The sequence below is a fragment of the Pongo abelii genome, chromosome 7, assembly GCF_028885655.2.
Source record: "Pongo abelii isolate AG06213 chromosome 7, NHGRI_mPonAbe1-v2.0_pri, whole genome shotgun sequence".
In the NCBI taxonomy this organism is placed as follows: domain Eukaryota; kingdom Metazoa; phylum Chordata; class Mammalia; order Primates; family Hominidae; genus Pongo; species Pongo abelii.
This window is the reverse complement of record NC_071992.2, coordinates 153,838,245-153,860,200: the sequence shown is the minus strand read 5'-3', so window position 1 is coordinate 153,860,200 and position 21,956 is coordinate 153,838,245.

The window sequence follows — 21,956 nt, the reverse complement described above, 5'->3', positions numbered from 1 at the left end:
TCATGCTAGCACCAAAATGATGTAGTTAGAGTTGCTTATTTACTAAGTATCCCCAGCTGTGGGTGATTGAGGAGAATGAATTCCAGTGTCAGAAAATAGAAAGATCAGACAAAAATAAAAGTACAAAATCAATATGCACTGCTCAGAAATCCCAAACTTCTTTTCTCACCTTTCTCCTTCAAAAGTTTTGGAAAATATTTTCAATTACACCTATATATCTAATAAGCATTGATTGGATGATCAAAGTGGCTGGAATATAGTAAATATATGATACCTGCTAACTGATTAATAAATACACAAATAAATTAATATTAACAGTATGGTACTGTTTAAGTATTGGAGATGTGTTGATGAATAAGACATTATCTCTGTACTTAAGAAGCTCACAATTTAGTGGCTGAAGTGGACATTTTAATGCAAATTAACATGAGATAACTGTTTAATGTCATTCATTTGGGGGCTGAATTTTAGAATTTTCAGTGTGTCCAGATATATTTCCTCATTTGATCTTAAAAATAGCTATGTGAAAACATATTTTATTTTTAAGTTATATCTGAAAAAAAAAAGACCAATGAAATGATATCATTAACCTAAGGTCTTAGCTAATTCACGTAAGAAGTATCAGAAACAACCATCATCTTCTCCCTCTAATCCTAATACTCAGTAAGGACACTCCACTGACATCTCCTTATCTCTTAGCAATAATGCTCAAATGCATCCCCAGTATCAATAAGACTTTCCGAGCACAAAGGCTGAGAATTCCAGGCTTAGTTGCTGAAGAGGCAACATAATAGAAATGCCTGATGTCCAGATGGGAAAGAGTAAACTCATAGTTTGGTTATTGGTCTCCAGAGAACTTCCATATCTTTTAAGGACTGGCATCACTGAAGCCATCCCCATATTTAGGATTTCCAAAATTACAGTGACATACAGCAAGTGAGACTTTTATGTGGTTATGAAGAATCTTGTTAAAGAAACACATCCAGAGAAAGATAAATGAAGATAAAGGATTAACATACTCCCACATGCATAAACCTTGAAGTTATAATACATGTAGATTCAAGGTTTATGATAAGTAAAGCCTAGAATAAAGTATTCACAAGCTGATGTTGATTTTCTAGGATAAAATGGGGCATTCTGAACACCCTTGCTTAGTGATGAGGCTGACTCACAAAGACAGAGCCAACAGAATGGATAGTAGTAACCAATAGAATGTAATTAATTGGTTGAGACTGGTTGTGGTATTTGATGGGTATGCTCTGCTGAACGAAGGCTTTAGCAATAGGAGTGTCAGGGTGAAGATATTTGTTACAACTTAGTAGCTAATTTCCCATAGGTTCTACATCAGGAGGTCAGTTTAAGTTAACACGGAACCCACCCAGCCCACCAGAACTGCCAATCCTGGGACATCCAACCCCCTAAGCAGAGATCCTAGGCACTGCACTGCAGTATATTAAAGCCCCAGTCATGTAGACTGAGATGTAGGACAGAACTCCTCTACCTGTGGGCAATTAGAGTTCAATTTTAGATCCAAGGGGGAGACCAAATCCTGTAATCAATGACAAATCTGGGATTTATAGGGTAAGAATGTTGTTCTGGGCATATGCACACCTAATGTTTTACCACAGACAAAAATGGTCTGAGACAGGAAGACTAATGCCAAATCTTACTCTAATATACTAGAAGGATTATTTTGAACTGCTCACAGACCAGGTAAGGGAGAGTCCTAATAGATAAAGACCTTCATTTCTGGCCACATTATTGGACTTTGGCAAACTAAGGCCAGTTGCAGAGGTGGTGAACAAATAGCCTGGAGAAGATGTGTATTGTACACAGGAATATGAATGCACTGCTCTCCTAGGAAGTAATAAACATAGATATGGGCTCACTAAAGTGTTGAAAATAGATAAAAAGATAACATCTTATATATTATCATAATTCACTGATATTCACTGAAGATATTTTTTTCTGTCTCTGCAACACAGGCAAATAAGAACACAGAGAATTATAATCTTCGCTGACCTCACGATCAATACCTATCTGCAGTACTGATTAATCTTTTGGAGATGAAAAATTAAAAAGAAAACCTTGATTCGAATTTCATGCTCCCAGTGCTATTTGAGTGTGACTGTCATTTTGTTTCTTTGGTTCAGCAATTTATCAAATTCTGTTTTGGGGAGAAAAATTCTATCTTCCATTCCGCATACCCCTTCTAGAGGTACCACAAATTCTTCCACACCAAATTATTTTGCATCTGTAGCATCAAAGAACTGGAAAGTAACCTCACAGTCCACCATGTTTAAAATCACTTATGCTAAACATGTGAAAAAACAAGGAACTCTAAGGGAGAAGATGTCTGTAAAATACAAATTCAAAGTGCTCTAAAGTCCAAGGAAGAGAAACGGGTATATCCCTAAGGTCATGACAAGCTGTCACATGCTGACCTCTCAATGATCTCAGAGTTCCTGTCTGCTTTCCTCCATCAATGATAGAGACAAACACAGACATTGGCCAAGGCCAGGTTTCTGGGATAATAGGGCTTCTGGCAGGCCTAGAAAAGTTTGACTTCTTTTGCATCTGTATGACATACTCCACACAATCCTGATGTTGACTTCTCTTTTCCAAAGAGCTGATGTACTTATTAGGGCTGAAGCCTTCTTCCAGTTGCAAGATGTATTTCTTCACTATTTTAAGTCAACTCAGGGACCGGTGGCCTAAAGGAAAGAAGAGTGGGAATAAAGACTTTGGTCTTTTTCTATAGCAGGCCAAATAAACTGTTATATAGTAATTCCCACATAGTTCAGATGATCCCACTTGATTCAGGCTTCAGAGGTTGAGTTGGAAATTATTAATTTTGATGCATTTTTTGGTCTTAGTTTTCTCTAAGTATACATCTGACTTTATAACTAGACTGTTTCTGTGGCTGTGTTGAATAGATGACAGACTGTCACTAATAAATGCCTTCCTTCCAAGATTCTCCCTGATCCTCTCTGATTTTCTCATATACTCATACTCCAATCCCATTCCCTCCCTTGATTCTACTGTCCCTCAGTGAATGTTTGTGTCTTCATCCCAGCTTATCATTTAGAGGTAACACATGCAAACTAAACCCTGTGAAAGGGCCACATTGATACGAAGAAAATCCCACATCACTTGGCACAGACATTGAGCTTATATGAAAATATACAATTATTAGAATATTAACACACCATGGTCCTCTCCTATGAAGAAATCTTAACATGAAGTTATAGAAAGAGGTTTACAAAATAAAATATGTGAGATCATTTATATATAGATTTTATCTGTTATCCCTCCCCTTGAGGAAAACACAAAGAAGCAAACAATCAAGTGAAATGCTTAGAAACACTTTCCTCCTAAAACTGAAAAAAGGTATTGAATGAAAGAAAAGAGTCTATATTTTCTTCTGGGAGACCAATCCCATATACTACACAAAAAAAAATCCCAATGTGTTGAATAGATCTTGCCAATCACAGTCCCTGAGAGGTGGCGAGTCTCCTTGGCCTTGGCCTGGAATGTCCCTACTGTGCACACCACACATGGTGAAACAGGTACTCAACCTGCTTTCTCATTTCAGCTAGGGAATTAATCTCGATTGTCCACTAGCTCCTGTAAGTCCCAGCTCCCCTTTCCAGCTCTGTGCCCTGCTCTGCTGATTTCTTTGAAACTGAAGTTGATGGCTTAATTCGAATATTTATATTTGTGAGTCTTTTTGCAAAGGAAAACAATTCAACTTCTAAGTTCCTCCATGAGAGATTGTAATGCTTGTTACCTTCCTTTTTTTCTTCTTGCTTGTATTTTTCTTGTTTGTGAAGGGAATGCATATCTTTTACTCAAGACATTCAACTGTTTTAGGTTCTTGTATTGCTGTAAAGAAATACCTGACACTGAGTAATTTACAAAGAAAAGAGGTGTGACTGGCTTATAGTTTTGCAGGCTTTACAGGAAGCATGGTGTTGTCATCTGCTCTGCTTCTGATGAGGCCTCAGGAAGCTTACAATCATTGTGGAAGGCAAAGGGGGAGCAGGTATCTCACATGGTTAGAGTGGGAGCAAGAGAGATGGGAAGGTGTCACATACTTGGAAACAACCAAGTCTTGTGAGAGTTCACTCACCATCGCTAGGACAGCACCAAGCCATGAGGGATCCTTTCTCATGACAAATACACCTCCCACCAGGCCCTACCTCCAACACTGGGGATTATAACTCAACGTGAGATTCAGAAGGGACATCTGAACTCTGCCACCAACCCAACATATTTAGAATGTACTCTCCTCTCTCTGGCAACATGGAAGAAAGGAAGGAGGAGTTGAGTGCTCAGTTGTTCAGAAGGCAGGTCTTGAGACTACACACTACTTTTTCAGCTGAGGTGCAGGACAAAAAATAATCTTGGAAAAGAAAGAAGAAAAGGCTCATTTACATGTGTCACCTTTTCAATTACTGAAACTCCAGTAACTCTAAATGTGGTCAAATTGGTACTTTTAATCTGACAGACCACACTTGTATCTATTCCTCTTGGGGAAGACAGAAAGTGAAGGTTTGATAAAAGAGAAGACTCTGTACTCTCTCCTTAGAGACCTGTCCCATGTGCTGACAACAACCCAGGGATTAGGCCACAAAAGACACAAAATATCCTTCACAAAATAAAGAAAAAAATTGAGTGGATGTGCTTGCTTGATGGAAACTCAATCTTTAGCCCATATTCAACATCAGCACATGCCTTCAAGAAAAACAGCAGAAGGACTTAGCTCATCTCAAAATGGTTCATTCTGCTCTGGAATTTTCATTCCCGTTGCTCTGCTTCCACAAGTTTAGAATAATGGTAAAAATATGAATTTTATAATTTGTCTCTATTTCTATATATCTACATGTGTTTCAGTATTAGCGCTGGCCTGCCACAATTAGTCCATCTGCTCAGAAGGGAAGAGAGAAAAGTATAGATCTGAATTCCAACTTATTCACTTACCAGCAATTGATGAGGTTCTGGACAAAGTACTTCTGAGTATTAGTCTTTTCATCAACAAAATGAAGTTGATATTTTATTAGATATGTGAACTTCATCAAGAAGGTGCAAAGTAATGTTTTGTATTTCCAAGCCTACATGCTTTTCTCTTTCTCTCACAAGATTTTTGACCTTTTGTTATTAATTCAACAGTGACCTGCTTTTAGGTTTATTTTCTTTTGTAGCAAATTCTATTTGTGTCACTTGCTTTGTTGCAATGAAAGATTGTGAGCTTCTGGGCATGATATTCATAGCGCGTAAAATATGAAATCGCACTGAGAAGCAATGTTGTGGAGCACGAGCCTCAAACTAACAGAAACTTGACTCATGCAGATGGAATGGCAGCTTGTAGATCATCCAAGGGCAAATCAAGGTCAATGAAAACTATAAAAAGGTACCATGTGTCATTCTCTGAAAAACAAAGCCCCAGTTTCATTATGTAGATTGAGTGTATTAGGGCATTTTAATGGGAAGGGGCTAAGTCTGAAAGGAAGAGAAATAAGTAGAATTGTAAAATATAGACAGTGTGAGGCAAACAATGAAAGGCGGTAAGCACCAAATGAACAGAAAGCACAGACCAGAGACTGTAAAAGTAAGATATGAAGGAGCAAAGTAACATTTTCAAAAGAGGCAAAAACAGTCATGACAGATGGAGCACACTATATCAAAAGACTAAAAGCGAAAGAGAAAATTTGGCAGAAGAAGGAGAGAGAAGGAAGAATACACAGTGGGCAAAGAAGGAGAAATACGGCAGTGTTATAAGAAGTAAAGAAAGAACGGAAAAACCAAGGAAGGGAGGAGGAACAGGGAGAGGACAAAAAATAACCTACCCAAAGCTCTAGGAGGAGAAAAAGGAGAAGAAACAGAGAGAAAAAGTTCTTCTGTGAGCTAAGATTGACAGAAAGAGAGAATGCAAACCAAACAGAGATGTGCAAAGAATGGAGACACCATAGGAGGAAAAGGGAATGAGAGCAACCAGAAAGAGAAAACAACAACCATAAGAATATAATTAAACTGATATTTAGTTCAAGGAAACCCTTGCAGTGTGCTAGATGCCCTGCAGGCTGGACACACATAATTCACACACAGGCACACAAAAACATGTCATATATCTACTATTTTCTATATTTTATGGAGGTTGAAAGTGCATCCATGTTTTATTTAGTCTTGTAAATTTTGTGTGTGTGTGTGTGTGTGTGTCAAAGTTCGTTTGTGTTAGCATTCAAACATCAAATATTGCCAGAGTAAACTATTGAGAGCACATTGATAAAAGTTATTTTTAAAAGCTGTCCTGAGAAGTGAGAGGATCTGCCTGCCTTCACAGAAAATCTTAGCACGGACGTGAGTAGCTGCTGTTTTCTTTTGATCTGGTTTGTGTTTCCTAACTTGCCATACCCCCTGTCTGTAGTTTTCACTCATTTGTGGTATCTGCTTAACCCCCAAGGCTTCAGTATTTGTGGCTGCTGAGATAATTTCTAGGCTCCTTTTCAACTTGAAAATTTTGTGATTCTGAGCATAAGACATGACCCCTATCTTTAAGAAATGTATTTTCAATCAATCAAAAAATTTATTTGGAGTACTAAGAATCCAGAGTATTGAACTAAGAGCCTCAGTTGGCGTTTATGTGATTACCTACCAAATTATGTTTTCCTTTCTCCTGTGTATTTTTAAATGAAGAATGCCTGCATCAATTCCCCTTGACATTAATTCTATTATTCACGTTAATATGACAGGTATGTAAAACTGCCACTGCAAGATCGTTACAAGGGATTTCTTTATCACAGCTGAAGTTAAAAGGTCCAATAATTGCTAATGCTAACAAAAGTAGCCACTATTACTTGGGTTTTAAAATATAATTACATGACAGGAATTCTCTGCTTCATTTTCCTTACAAAGCCTATGCAATCACCATCTAACAAAATTAGAGATGGATGAACCATCAATAAAAAATGCAAACTTACCCATGCAGAAAGTAGGAATGTCCAAGCTTAATTTTTTTTTTTTGCAAACATTTTAATGGACCCACGAGAAATTAAGGAAAGTCTAAGTTGAACTCCTATGGTGTTTAAGCCTTATAAAGAGAATGAAGCATGTGGTCTGAACTCAAAGTGAAAAGATGACTTGTGGGTATTGCAGAGCCCCCCCACTAAAGCTCCAGTCTGGTGAATTTCTCATTCCAGAAATTAACCCTTCATGCCTACAGCATTGGAAATTTTTATCTAACATCCACAGGGAGTGGTCAAAGAAAGCCAGAGTCACTTCTTTCTCTCTCAATTTGCCTGGCAAATTCTCAAAGTAATTGAATCCAACACTCTTTCTTGGTTACCCCTGTATGTTCACAGCTTAATAACACTGAAGACAACTAGACAAGCTTTCAACTCATTGCCATCAAGGAATCCTCTTGTTCTCCTTGTTACTAGTTCAGCATTTTCCTGGTGCTTACTCTCTGTCATAGGGAGTAATTTAATAACTTGACCTCTCTTGCCATCCCCAAAGCTCCTTCTACCATCTTTACTCTCAGCAGAGAGCCTTCCTCTCCTCAGAAAATAGAAGCAGTAAGAGGAGAAGCTCCATGAAATCCCACCACTTCATTTTACAACCACAGGCTTCTGGGACCCTCACGCTACCTTCCCTACTACGGCTCAGGAAGGATCTCTGAGCTCCTGTCTGGAGCTTCTGTTGATGCCTGAATCAAGTTCCTGCTACCAGGTGAAGGGTGCTGTCCCTCCAACTCTTCTCTCTTTCTTTTGGCATCATCAGTTTTCACTTCTGCACAAGGTCATTCACATCAGGACATAAAATCTATTCTGAAATTCAGAATGAGAGTGATTAAAACAAAAAGAAGAAGAGGCATCATGGAACTCTGCCACTCAAGCCCACCAAAGGCTTCCAGTCTGCATCAGCATCACCAAGACCCCAAATATCCTTTCTTACATTCTTTGCTTTGTCTCCTCCATCTTTTCCTCATTGTACATTGCTCCAGCTGCACTGACCTGTTTTAAGTTTTTCATAAAATTTCCAGGAATGTTTCACTGCAGGAATTTTTTTTCACTTTCTATTCCTCCTGCTTGGAGGAATAGAAATGTACAGCTAATGTACATCTAATAGGAATGTACATCTTCCTCCAGATGTACATGGGTCACTTCCTCACCTCCATCGGTTTTGAGCTCAAAAGGCACCTTCTCAGCGGGTCTTTCCCTAACTACCCTAGGGTAGTTTAGACACCTTCCTGCAATTGTTCCTACCTCCTTTTCTCATCTGCTTTTCTCCATAGCAAATAACCATTCACTGAGACACTGGGCATCAAAAAACACAATTTATTTAGTGTCTGTCCTTAGCCACTAATATATGCACCCTGAAAGACAGCTGTTTTATCTAATGCATTTAATGATCTATCCCAGAAAAATAAAAACAGAACCTGGCATACAGTCAGTATTCAATACATTTTGGTTAAAACGTTAGTACTGAATAATCATATACTAATCTAATTTCCAAAAAGGATTTAAAATAGTATTGAAAATTGATTCATGGCCATATCTCATCAATGATGAAGACTACAAACTGACAAAAGAGAGAAATCCAGTAAATAACTGGGATGACTTTGTTGCTGGATCTGATCTTTAACTTGACTGCAAAAACATTCTTGCAGTATTTCCTTTAAAATTTGAAGTATTTTAGGTACAATGCTTCTTCATAGCCAAGCTACAGGCCACTTATAGAAACTTTGAGGCCAACTGTGACCTGCTGGCTAAACTCAGGTGCAAAAGTAACTTGCTTCCCCACCCACCCCTTTCCCAATGTCCTGGAAGGATACGTGCATACTGGTTATTCCCACTTATCTCTTCATCCCCAGTTCTTCCTCTGCTTTCTCTGCCTGTGGAGTCCTCTGTACTTCATCATCTGGGCTTTTTTCCCAGGTGATGTCCAGAATGGTTCTTCAAATAGGCACTTCTAACTGGGGATTTAACTGAGGATTGGATGGTGGAAGGTGAATGCTCAAGGTATGTATTTTTTCTACCACTTCCCAGCTTTGGTGTAGTTCTGTCTGTGGCTTATCCAACGTCTACAGAGTCTTTTGGGCACCTCATTTTCAGTGCACCAGCTCCCATCCAGTAACATCACCCCGTCTCTGCCCCCATTGATCTGTTAGGCTTAAGAGAAATAATGGCTTCCTCTCCAGTTAGCACCTCATTGTCAACTGCTAATTCCCTTTATCAGGCCCACACCTCTTACAGCATCTCTTCTTTTAAATATTTCCTTAAAAATCCACCCCCACCACCTCCCTGCATGTGCCTTCTGTTTCCTGATCTGTCTGTTTCTTGTCTTTCTGTCTTTCTTAATGTTTTCTTCCTGACTCAACACTTCATTATGAGTGCAGAGTAAAACTCAATGTGAACTCTGCCAGGGCTCACAATTCCACAGATAAGCCATTTATTTATTTCCAGACTGGAAGGTATCGCTTTATTTAATCAAAATATTTCTTGAGTGTCTGATATACATTAGACAGACAAGGCAAAGTCATCACTATTAATTGCATTATTTCTGAGATGGATGGAAAACAACTGATAGATATCATGCAGCATCAGAAACAGCAATCATGCAGCAGTACATACCTGGCAGTGGCATGAGCAGTGTATTAAAGGAATGTTGAAGCATTACTTGAGGTCCATCCCACATGCCCACCCAGAAGAAATCTTTCAGCTTGGAACAGCCCTGGAATATATAGTGGAAGACAGTCTAAGTCCCAACAGTACCCTGGCCAATTGTGTTTTAAGAAACATATAAAACGAAAGAAAAAGCTTGGAAATCTTCTCAGAAGTTGCAAGAATAAAGCTTAGTTTTTCAATGAACCAGAGAAGGGAAGAAGAAAGACCGTGATCTTAATTTTCCCAACTGTGAGTAATGAGCATGGATGCCTCTGCCTCAATCCTGTATTTCTTTCAACAGAATTCACCCATACACCATAAGTTTGATAATATTTGTTAAATCATGCGTCTTGTTAAATTTATGAGAAATTCATAAAAGCAAGGGATTATGTGCATTCATTTGTTTAAAATAATGATAATGCATGTCTACCATTTTTAACTTGGCTTAAGAAACTAGGACATGCTAAGGGAGGAGACCACCCCTCATATTGTCTTATGCCCAATTTCTGCCTCCAAAGAAAGAAGAAGTAAAAACTAAAAGGCAGAAATGAAATCCACAAGCAGCCAGCCAGGAGCCACACCCTGGGCGTGGTAGTTAAAGATCGACCCCTGACCTAATGGGTTATGTTATCTATAGATTACAGACATTGTATAGAAAAGCACTGTGAAGCGAAGGACGTGAACAGACACTTCTCAAAAGAAGACATTTATGCAGCCAAAAAACACATGAAAAAATGCTCACCATCACTGGCCATCAGAGAAATGCAAATCAAAACCACAATGAGATACCATCTCACACCAGTTAGAATGGCAATCATTAAAAAGTCAGGAAACAACAGGTGCTGGAGAGGATGTGGAGAAATAGGAACACTTTTACACTGTTGGTGGGACTGTAAACTAGTTCAACCCTTGTGGAAGTCAGTGTGGCGATTCCTCAGGGATCTAGAACTAGAAATTCCATTCGACCCAGCCATCCCATTACTGGGTATATACCCAAAGGACTATAAATCATGCTGCTATAAAGACACATGCACACGTATGTTTATTGCGGCATTATTCACAATAGCAAAGACTTGGAACCAACCCAAATGTCCAACAATGATAGACTGGATTAAGAAAATGTGGCACATATACACCATGGAATACTATGCAGCCATAAAAAATGATGAGTTCACGTCCTTTGTAGGGACATGGATGAAATTGGAAATCATCATTCTCAGTAAACTATCGCAAGAACAAAAAACCAAACACCGCATATTCTCACTCATAGGTGGGAATTAAACAATGAGAACACATGGACACAGGAAGGGGAACATCACACTCTGGGGACTGTTGTGGGGTGGGGGGAGGGGGGAGGGATAGCACTGGGAGATATACCTAATGCTAGATGACGAGTTGGTGGGTGCAGCGCACCAGCATGGCACATGTATACATATGTAACTTACCTGCACATTGTGCACATGTACCATAAAACCTAAAGTATAATAATAATAATAATAAAAGAAAAAAAACAAAACAAAACAAAACAAAACAAAACAAAACAAAAAAAAAAAAAAAAAAAGAAAAGCACTGTGAAAATCCCTGTCCTGTTTTGTTCCGATCTAATTACTGGTGCATGCAGCCCCCAGTCACGCACCTCCTGCTTGCTCAATCAATCACAACCCTCTTAAGTGGACCCCGTTAGAGTTGTGAGCCCTTAAAAGGGACAGGAATTGCTCACTCGGGGAGCTCGGCTCTTAAGACAGGAGTCTTGCTGATGCTCCCGGTCGAATAAACCGCTTCTTTCTTTAACTCAGTGTCTGAGGGGTTTTGTCTGTGGCTTGTCCTGCTACAATGCTAGGACAAAGTTAGTACTAGAAGGCTCTCTAACAGGGCTCCATCAGCTCTGTTCACACACAAAACAAGAAGGTGCCACCAAGACCCTGAGATTTTGGATTTGGCCCTCTGGTCTCTATGTAGCGTTTTCTCTTTATTACTTTAATGCCTCCTCACATCCAGTGTCCTCTATTAATTCAAGTTTCTCATGACATCTTACTTTATTCTTTACTTCATTGTACTCTGTTTTAATTCCAATTCTATCTAGAACCAACTATAACTTGCCAGCCTAAATCACATTGAACTATAGCACCCTGGATCACTTTGAGTAAAAGTTCATTTTGGGCCCCAGAAAATGTCCACAGACTAGCCTTGTTTAGGGTCTTATTTTCTTTGTTAGACCTAAAAATAAAAATTAGTATGGTTGACATTGGAAGGGTATTGAAGTGTTCGGTATAGCAATGTTGGGTATCAGATATGCTTAAGTGGGAATCTGGACTCTGGCACACATAAACTTTTTGAAAATTTAATGCATATTTGTTATATTTGCCTCTCCAGTGATCTGTGTGTCTTGCCTCTAAACACTGGAAGGCTGTTATACTACACTTTCACTCTTGGATTCTGGAGTGTTTTATTGAAAATATTATATCTCACTTCTATCCATGGACCCAGGATAGTCAGAGGGAGAAAGAGAGGAGGAGAAGAAAGAGGGGAAGGAAGAAGAGAAAGAGAGAAAATGCCCTATAATCCCAGCACCAGGACGCATGTTACCACTCAACTTCTACCTACACAGAGCATAAATTCTTGGGGCCACTACATCACTACATTTCTCTTTTTGCTGCTATGAAGTTGAGTTGCAATTACGTCACTTGTTTCCAAATAATTTTGAATAATGCAACGATGTGAGATTAATTTTGCTTGCATTTAAAGGAGTATAATAGTGCCTACCTTCAGAATCATTGTTAAGATGATGTTTCAAAACAAAGCTCATAAAAATGTTTGTGAAATATAAAATGCTGCATGACAATTGCATGTCTTTGTCGTTATTTTTGGTTATGGTTTGGATTTTGCTGACTCATCAAATGTGCACATTCTATGTTGACTTAAATGGGTCATCTGGCTAAGATTTTCCGTATTATTTAAAATAAAAAGGATGTGTTGAAAGCTAAAGAAGCTGACCTATCATCCCCCTTGTCTTTCCCCAAATCCTGATGCTTATTAACTAGGTTGTATTCCATCTGGCTTTTGAAATCAGAAGAAATTGCACAGTTCAGGGTTGCATGCCCATAAAACTATGATTCTCAGCACTAGTTACACTTTATATCATCTGTGGAATTAATAAAAAATAAAAATATTCTTAAGAAGATTATATTTTAACATGTCTTGGGTGAATGCCTAGAAATCTGTACTTCTAAGACTCTTTATCTGAGATTCTTATTTATTTATTAATTCCTGAGTATTTGGATGGAGGAGAGAATTATTACTTGAAACATTTTCATTCTCAAAACCTTCTCCATGATTCACTAGTTAACTGGAACTGTGTCACTTTAAATCTAATCCATGGGTCAAACCCCTGGGTTATAGTCAGCAAAAGCCAGCTAAAGCAATGTCTTTATTTAGTCCTATTATATTTGTTATACATGGGGTCTTTTGGGAAATTGAAAATTTTATCTTGAAAATTTGAGGCTGTAGACATTTCAGATTATTGTACCGATGGCTGGTAAGGAATATCCCAGAATAAACGAAGGACTTTGTTCCCCTCATGGGGAATTTTTAGAGTGGGGTTGAAGGCTTGGATATTTTAGTAGCTTATGCTTTCCAACAAAGAGATCTTGGTGGTGTGTGTCTGCACATTATAATAGGAGAGCCATGAAACAATATCTGTGACTGAAGAGCAGATTTCCTTTCTCTGAGAAGCCTTAATGGATTGAGACTTTACCCTTGAGGATAACTAACAAGGAGTAGTGAGTGGGGAGGGGATACAGACACAGTCAGATGAGACACATCAACCCTGACTCCATGCAGTGAAAGAGACAAAGGCTATAATCTTCCTGCAAGAAAGAAAAAAGTTAATACCCTTCTATCTTTTTTCCCTTTATCTAAGACAAAATCTTTCCCTTACACAATCGTTTCATTTTATTAATTTCCCAATGAGCACTTATTTTTGTGCCCATGGGAGTTGGTGGAAAGATGAGGGTTGACTTGAGAAGTCAGGACGTCTGAGTGTTAGTACAGACTTGGAACATACTCTGTATGCCCCTGAAATATTCATGTTTTGAGTTTTCTGCTTGTGGAGAGTTCATGAGACAGTCCCCACATCTAACATTCTGATTCCATCTAGTTTGTTGGCAAAGCAGTCATTGTCTATCCATCAATTATTTACATAAAATATTTTCAAATCAATACCTATATAAGCAAAAATCTTCCAATTCTCTGGCCGAAGCCACAAAAAAAGTGGGCAGTATTTGTTACCCACCAATCTCAGGTAATGTTCCTATTAGGTTATAGCTGACAAGGCATGCATTATTAACATCCCAGCTGTGATTACATTTAAGAGGTCCAGGCTCCTTCTCTTGTTAGCTACATAAGGTTGATGTTTGGAGTCCTGGTTTCCAGGTCTGTTAAATGAAGGTGTTGCATTTTACTTTTTGTGGGCTGAGTGGATATTAAATAATCAATATATACAAACCTAATTTTCTCTACTTTTTTTTCTTCTCCAATTTCCCATTTCAAGTTACTCAGAAAGGGCTCTTAAATGTTAGAACTAATGTCACAGTGAGAAGTTTGAAAATATATGCTTAGACAATATTGCTTCATGGCATCAATTATTCCATGTTAGTTGCCTGAATACACCATAGGCTTTTGGGATACTGTTTATTTTTCACAATAGGTTTACTGGTGGATTGCAAAATCAAATATCCTCTAAATGCAAAGGGTTTTACTGATTGGAAAATATTTTAGGCTTTTTCTCTGCTCTCCAAAATCGGCCTCTTTTAACTGCCATTGTAGAAAAGCAATAAACAGATCATTAGCACTGATGATGTCATAATGGATAATGGAAAAGCATTAATTTTCCTAATATCATCATTAATTATAGCTAACATTAAAGTGCAATGGGGCTGACTTTGTCTGATTAAATGAAGCAAATATTTTGAAGTATTAATTAATAAAAATCAATCTTAGTAAATCAGTCATAGTAAAACTTACTCTTTAAAATTTTTAAGCCTGCAAAATAAAAAAAGTTTTGTACTTCAAGAAGATGTTATTAATATAATTCAGTGCTTTCATTAGCCTTTGGAAGTATCACAAGAAAATCCCAAGAAAGCTTTCTCATTTTCCTCAATCTCAATTTTCACCCTCAAAATGGTAATATTAGGGCTTATGTCCTATGTTAGTAGTGGATTAAATGGGATCATTGATGGAAAATCATCCGTAATCAGTCAAATTGTGAGTGGTTTCTTGTTACTCCAACAGGCAAGATAGAACTGGCTGGGGGAAATGTATGGTATACCTTTCACTTTGCATTTCTGAAACAGTAATCAAAGTTACACAAACAAGCACAAATAGTCAACTTTTATTTAATAATGATGTGTGCTAGGTACAATGTTAAACACTTCAGATAGATTATTGTATGTAATCCTTATAAAACATTTGAGGAAGATATTATGAGGCTCACTTCACCAATGAGAAAATGAATGAGGATTAATGGGGTTAAATTCTTCTCTCAGGGTTACAAAGGCAGAAAGTGATGATTCCAAATCTAGTTTAACTCCAGAATCCAAATCCTTAAGCACAAGGCTGTTATGTCTCTGAGAATATCCAGGCAACTTTCCTTTGCTAATTGGTATCATCACACCTTCTGTCTGACCGCTTGACTTTCTGGAATTTTTTTATTTACATCAGCATGTGAGAAAGAAATTAATGAAGAAACTAAGATTGAAGAAATGAATCCTAGTGAACGGCACTTGGAACTTGGCCTGACATAGGTGAAAGGGAGTTGGTGAGAAGAATCCTTGTAATTGTATAGTTTCTAACTGTTTGAGTACCAATTTGAAGCATCACTATGTTAGCATCTAAAATTCAAAGTCCAGGGAAATATAGGTGTGCCCTTAAAGAATTTATATTTTTTTTAGCTAGCCCCAAATAATTAATTTTAATATTTAATCTTGATTTTTATAAGGAGATAGATTTGAGAAAAATAAATAAAAATAAATGTTAATAGGATGTTCTTCTGTGTTCCCATCACAGGTACATATATGTCAGTTTTAGCCCTTTCTAACCTCCATGTCAATTCAACAGTTTAATGTCTTATTCTTGACTCTGTCATTCTCAAGAACTCTGACTACCACTTATTTTAGAAGTTAGCATAAAACAATGGTGAAGGTTCTGTCCCAGTCTCCAATTACTTTATTTTTCTAAACATCAGTATTCTCATATTAAAATGGAGCTAATAATAAAATCTAATTACACATTTCTTGAAGATTAAATGAGTTGGCATACAGTGCCTGACTTATAGAAGCTATTTAGAATTGGAAGACAATTACTTTCTGCATGTTTGTAACCAATACCATTCATTTTGAATCAATTAATTTTGATTAACCAATTAATTAATTGATAGGTTACTAACATTCACACCTTTCCATAGATAAAAACACTTTCTTGTGAAATAGAAAACTCCCTATCATTAGTAAAGGAGAGGCTAGATACCCACTTGATGAGCATGTAACAATTACTCTTATACCAGATGATAGTTTGTGAAAGTATAGATTCAGTCTTGCCCAAACCTTAGTGTCTGTGATCCCATGCGCTGAAAATTAAATTCAGCATCATTTGAGATTCTTTTAGAGAGGTGATTTTATTTGTCTCTGAAGTAATGAAACAGTATAATATTGATATAATTTACACTTGGGGATCACATTAGCAAGAGGTTTATTTATAAACCCTGGTATACAGATTTAGAAATGTATGTTTTCATGCCCATTGCTTAATGGATCATGTTAGGAGCTATTTCTCAATCTTTCATTTTGCTAAGAAGATGGTTGTGAAAGTAATATTCTCTGCTTAATTATTAATGCTGCATTGATTTGTTTTCTCATAGTCCAAGTGACAAAAAATCCATTAAGAAATATAAGCAGCAAAGTCACAGATAAAACTTACAATTTAACTCAAGAGAAAAAAATATTTAGCTAGATCTCATTAATCTTTCAAATTTAATTTTCTTGCCTTTAAAAAGAAGACTGTAAAGGATGAATTACCATTTTAACAAAACAATAAAAATATTGATGATGCTAATAGCATCTTTTATTTAGGACTTATCATTTGCTATGCAAAGCACTAGACATTTGTATATACCATATAATAATCCATCCAGTATACCTCTTGAGATAGGTTTGATCATGCTTACTTTACAGGTGAAGACAAAAACAGATAACAAATTTCTTTAATTTTCTTTCTTTGTTTTAGAAAGTAACGAAGTAGACCGGACATAGTGGCTCACACCTGTAATCCCAGTACTTTGGGAGGCCGAGGTGGGCGGATCACCTGAGGTCAGGAGCTGGAGACCAGCCTGGCCAACATGGCGAAACCCCGTCTCTACTAACAATACAAAAATTAGCCGGGTGTGGTGGCAGGCTACTTGGGAGGCTGGGGCAGGAGAATCACTTGAACTCGGAGGCGGAGGTTCCAGTGAGCCGAGATTGTGCCACTGCACTCCAGCCTGGACGCCAAGAGTGAAACTCCCGTCTCAAAAAAAAAAAAGTAACAAAGTAAAGGTCGGTCAGACTCCAGTGTCTTTGCTCTTTCATTTGCTACTGTGGTTTATGTCATGATCCTTTCCAAATATTACTCCCTTAATATTCCCCTGCTGTCTTAAGTATCTATCATATAAGGTTGGTGTGGGCCAAGGTCTGAGGACCCCATTTGAGGTCAGTGGGCTTTACAAGTGCCAAAGTAGCAACAACGCACATTCGTTGAGCCCTCCAATTGGAAACAAATACGTAATGGAGAAACGAGCTTAAAAGTAAGGGAGAGGGTCAGAAAGCTGAAAGTGGAACCATGGTATTTAAGTTTGCTGATCTGTGGTAGAGACTGCTAACATCCTAGCAGAATCCATTCTCTCTCCATCATAGGATAATGGTGAGGCCTGGCTGTACTTCATTCCACATCCTTCCTTGCAGATTTGTGTACTCAAGTAACTATGACCTATTCAATGGACTCTGAGCAGAAATGATATGTGCTGTTTTGGAGTGAAGTTTTCAAGAGAGTAAGGGTGTGTCCTCCAAGGTTTCTTTTCACTGGCCAGGCGCGGTGAGCAAGTCTCTAGGGGAGGTCAGACAAACATGATGGAAACAGATTTAATTCCTGAAAGCCACTTGCTAATGTAAATATTAGATATGTGCAGTTTGACAGAGGGAAATAAACTTTTATACTGCTTCCATTTTATCTTAGTAATCAATGTTACTAATTGCTAAGCCATTCTAATAAATGTATGATTCAAAAGCGAAGCACTAGGAAAGCTAACCAATCTGTTTTCCTTTTTTTTTTTTTCAACTTCTACACTCCGATTCTTTTGTGAGTATTGTGATTTATTTTTCCCTTCTGTGTTGTATCTTGTTGGTGACTTTCCCTTTACACAGATGGTGTGAATCACACATAATTGAATGTCACCATACAATTTCTATTAATACATACTAGTTGTTTAATAATGTAAGTAACCTCACTGCAATACGCAGAATGATGGGCCCAAAGGGGTCCGTGTCCTAATCTCAGGAATTTATGAATATGGCATGTTACATAGGAAGAGGAAATTAAGGATGCAGATGTTAATTATGATCAGTAATCTGCTGGCCTTCAGATGAGGAGGTGATTTTGCATATCTAGATGGGTTCTGTGTAATCACCAGGGTCTTTAGAAGTGGAAGAAGGGGGCAGAAGAGTGAGGATCAAAGTGAGAGAGATCTGAAAATACAAAACCACTGGCTTTGATGGTAGAGAAAGGGGTCATGTACCTCAAGAATCTGGAAAAGATGAGAAATAGACTCTCCCCTGGAGGCTGTAGAAGAAACACGGCCCTGCTAACATCTTGATTTTAGCCCAGCAAGACCCATTTTGAACAACTGACCTTCAAAACTGAAAGATAAGGAATCTGTGTTTCTTTAAAGCACTAATTGTATAGTAATGTTTTACAACAACAGGAAACTATTAATATATAATCACTCAACTAAATTAGGAGTTATTTGGACAAAACTAAAGATACCTCTTAACTGTATCATCCTTGGTACCTAGAATATTACAAGACACACATTAGACACTCAGTTTGTGGCCAACCAAAAAATACAATATCCAACATGACCATCAGAAATGGTCATCGGAAAATAAGGCAGATATGTTTTCTTACCAAATTTCTCCCAGCTGCAGAAGCATAGCTTGTGACAAACAGTGTAGAAATATGGAATTCTCGTAGTTTTTCTAGGTAGCAGTTTTGGTAGGTGCATGTGCAACCCAAATTAAACAGGACCCTTGAAGGGAACCTTGTCATATGCAATCAAAATATATCCAAGGGTTCCAGCCAAATGCAGTAATAAATATCAATGGACAGGTCTGGGACAATTTGAGGGAAATGTGTCAGTTGGATAATAGAGAAAATTAGCTACAGGGCTTATTGCGGCTACTTTTATTAATATATCCACCGAGGTCACAAATGATGCCAAACAAAAGTGGGCAAATATGAATGAGAGAAAATGCAAAATAGGGAATGTTGGAGGGAGACAGAAATTTATTGCAACATCTATTGCATTTTTACAGATATCATTAAAAGGGACAAATTCCTACTCATACAACTTTTTAGCTCTTGTGTTCTTTTCTCCCTGGAAATAATGTAGAAGTGCCTTACATTTTATTATTGTTATTAATATTACATGGAACAGTTATTGCAGTACTAATAAAAAGTAATATTTTGTGCTTATAATCACTCTTTTTAGGAGAAGAATAAGCCTCTCTTGAAAGTCCAGAGTAAAGCATTTGCATCTTCATTTTATGAGTATAATTAGCACATTTGTCCATGCTGTCATCAATGATAAACAACATAATAATAACTCCTTATGTTTATGTAGCCATATACAATTTACCAAGCATTTTCCCATCCTTTACAATGTTATATCCACCATGTCTCTGGATTTTGTTAATGATTCTTAGGGGAAAGCAAGACAGGAAGAAATGTCCCCACATTTATTATTGTTTTAAGAGAGGAAAGTAAAGATTCAGAGAGGGGCACAGCTGGGTCTGTGATGATGTTTCTAGTCTCTTAGACTATGAGGTTCTGAGTTGGGCAAAGCCATGTCCAGGTCACGTTTCTCAAAACAGTTCTATTCTTGATGCTGTTCCACCTGTCATTTATTGCAATTTTATACAAATATTGCTGGCTTTCCTACTTTTCCATGACCAGATACGTCTATGGTGTAACTTGAAGTACAATCCAAATATTAGTCAAAACCGTCTCTTCATTTATTTAAATAAAAATGGATGTAAATCCTTCATATGACTCTCTCCTTTGTAAGTTAGTCTCAAACCAAGAGCGTTTTCTAGAGACATGCTTAGCTGTTATTACAGTGTGATATAAATAATAGAGTTTTGAAATCTCTGCTAGCTCTTTGCAGTCATTATCTTATATTGTGTAGATTATTTTGAAAGCAGAAACTTATAGAAAGAGTATGGAATTGGATAGACATGATTGGGAATTTAGGTTTTACCTTTAACTATTAAGTTGAATGTACATAATTTCCCTGAATAGTATTAATTAAAAAGGTGTTGATGACACCACTTTATCTTCCAATTGTGAAGAAAACCAGTAAATTAAATATCAGAAAAGTTTAATTAAATTTACTTATTATAGGATTATTATTATATTGTTTTTCCCTCAAATAGCAGTTCAATGATCTCAAACTTTTTAGTTGTGTGGTCAAGTGTGCAGAGATAGATGGCCATTGGTCTCTACAAATGGCTATTGGTCTCTACATTCTAAGCATTCTCATTATTTGACTCTGTCTCTATATGGCCTTGGGAATATTGGAAGTTGCTTTGTCTCTTTGGAAGTTAGACATCCAGTGTTTGCTGAGTTGCTCCTAAAGGTCCCATTTCACCATTACTTTGCCTCTACATGGCATTTCATAACTCAGGAAAGAACACAGGGGGTATCTCACTCTAGACAAGTGCTTTCAGGTTGATATATGCGTCAGGTCAGCATAGACCCAGAACCAGTCATGACTGATCATTTAAAAGATAGTAAACATGTGAATCTAGTCAAGGGTTACAGCCAACAAGTCAGAATTCTGCATAAAGAACAAGGGATGAGTCAGCATTCAAGGAGAAACAGCAAGTGAACTGAAACCTGACTTACTCATATAGAAGAATCTCCTCCATCCTTTCTGCCATCACTGAAATTTGTACCTAGTTCTATCATGGAGTCCACTCACTTGTGTTTTTCATATCTGGCCTTATCCTTCTGGACAGAAAGTGTGAGTTTTGCCTTATTTGTTTTGATTTTTACTTTGCTCAGTGTCTGACACTTTGTAGGTATTCATTAGACACTTTCTGGGTTTGACTAGAATGGGGAACCAGGACACTGATATCCTGATACATTGTAATTACATAAAACAAACAATCAAATATTGGCCAAGCTTCCATTTGACTTATTCCATCTTTTCATTTTTGCCTCAGTTACACATGATTTATGAATGATAGCTATTTGTTAAACTTATGAGCCAGATACCCTTACTAAAATTATGTCATCTAATAGCTTTGCATGATAATACATCAAAGAAAATACCTCTCTCTCTCTTACACACACACTCAGATGAAGAAATTGAGGATCAGAGGTGGTAAGTAACCACCTTAAAGTCATGCAGCTGATGTGGATAGTTTCATTCCAATATTGGTGGACTCTTTCTAGGTAGCACGAATGAGTTGCTATATCCCAGATGCAGTGCGTTTTCTGGCACTTAGGTGCTGGGTGCATTTACAGAGGGAACATAGGGACAGCAGGCGGAATCAGATGCTTGGAGAAGTCATTTCATTTCCCAGCTTCAGTGCCCACTGGATTTTTCTAATCACAATTAGGACTATGTAAGAAAATAAAGAAGGAAAATCAGCAGTATGAACACAGCCAGGAGTTCACCTCACTGCTTATAAACCTTAATTAAACCTAATTTGTAAATCTTAATTAAATCACATGTACAGGCATTAATAAAGCAGTATAATAACATTGCTCTCCCAGTAAGACAACATACTAATACCATATACATATTCCTGGAAAATGTTCTCATGTGGGCCTCATCAAAGCATAGCAGGGAAGTAGATAAACAATCTCATTAATTGCAATCAAAGGACAAAAAGTACAAACTGGTTGCCTAGAGAAATCGACTTTGCCAAATTTCCTCACAAACAGATATGGTGCTAATGAAGTGACAGTGTGAAACAAGTG